The sequence below is a fragment of the Myotis davidii genome, unplaced genomic scaffold (genome assembly GCF_000327345.1).
Source record: "Myotis davidii unplaced genomic scaffold, ASM32734v1 scaffold135, whole genome shotgun sequence".
NCBI classification, from domain to species: domain Eukaryota; kingdom Metazoa; phylum Chordata; class Mammalia; order Chiroptera; family Vespertilionidae; genus Myotis; species Myotis davidii.
Window position 1 is genome coordinate 14,949,898 of NW_006289813.1, and position 1,414 is coordinate 14,951,311.

Sequence of the window (1,414 nt, forward strand, 5' to 3'; positions counted from 1 at the left end):
CTCCTTCTCCTTCTCCTTCTCCTTCTCCTTCTCCTTCTCCTTCTTCTTCATAGATTTGCTAGCAAGCATATAATGCACTGTAGACATTACTCTCTAATAATGCAAACTTTCTGATGATAGAGCCCATGTTTTTAAACTTTTTAAAGAGCTTGTTGAAATCTGAAGAACCTCCTGTTAAACCCTTCACTGTGAATTTTCTTGGGGGTTCTTTTTCTTCTCCTGTGGTTTTCCTTTCTCTTGCCTCTTATTTTTTGATGCATTCCTGTTCCAGTTCCAACAACTCATTAGTCAAAGGACTCCTCAACTTATCTTCATTCACATCTGGATTAAAGTTGTTTGCCATCTCAACCACAGCCTTGCTGACTTTCAATCTCCTTATCCTTGTTAAATCCTCAGAAGTCATGAATGGACCTCTTGAGTATCTTCTTTCAGATGGCACTTATACACTCCTTGGTGACATCACCATAAGACCAAAAAAGGTTCTTAATGCAGTCACAGAAGTTGTAATTTTTCCAGAATTGCATCAGTGTCTTCCTCAGTTGCAGCACTAGCTTGGGCAAAGTTCCTCTTCAAGTAGTAGCCTTAAAAGCTGCTCTATAATTCTTTCATCCTTTGGTTTAATCAAAGAGATAGTGTTTGGAGGGAGAAATGCCACTTTAAAATTGTAATGAAGCTCACCAAGGAGGATGACTGGGAGCATTATCAACAATATTCTCTAAACAGTAATTCTCCATTTTGCTGGTATAACAATTCAGGGGGGTGTCTTGGAAGAGCTGAGTCATTCATGACTTTTCATTGCTCCTGTAGTACACTGGAAGTGTGTGCTATCTGATATTCTTGAAGGCCTTGGGGTTCTTACAGTGTCAGATCACTAAGGGTTTAAATTGTATCAAGCTATATTACCCGCAGGTGAGACTGTTACCCTATCCTTTCAGGCATCCATCTCCAGAACAGAGAGGTTTCATCTCTATTGAATATTTGTTTGGGCAAGTAATCTTCCTCTACAATCAGCTTATCTAGAGTTTCCGAAAGTTCTTCGGCTGCTTTCACATCAGCCCTGGCAGACTCACCACTTGCTTTTTGCATTATGAAAGTAACTAGGGGCCCGGTGCACGAAATTTGTGCACTGGGTGTGTGTGTGTGTGTGTGGTGGTGGGGGGGGCGGGGGGAGTGTCCCTCAGCCCAGCTTGCTCCCTCTCACATACTGGGAGCCCTCAGGCGTTGACCCCCATCACCCTCCAATCACAGGAACTCCCCCTTGCCCAGACCTGACGCCTCTAACAGAGGCGTCAGTCCTGGGCAGGGGACCCCCATCTCCCTCTGATCGCTTACTCCACCCCCTGCCCAAGCCTGATGCCTCTGACCCAGGCTTCAGGCCTGGGCAAGGGGACCATCATATCCCCCCAATCCCCAT

General features: G+C 45.0%; 1 long non-coding RNA gene across 1 annotated transcript in view; it reads right to left on the reverse strand.

The window, feature by feature from the left end:
* LOC107182889 overlaps positions 1 to 1,414 on the reverse strand; it is a 20,248-nt gene that overhangs the window by 11,653 nt on the left and 7,181 nt on the right. Inside the window, exon 2 of the long non-coding RNA XR_001513649.1 lies at positions 306 to 309. This is a non-coding gene — a long non-coding RNA (uncharacterized LOC107182889). The remainder of the gene's footprint in view (positions 1 to 305; positions 310 to 1,414) is intronic.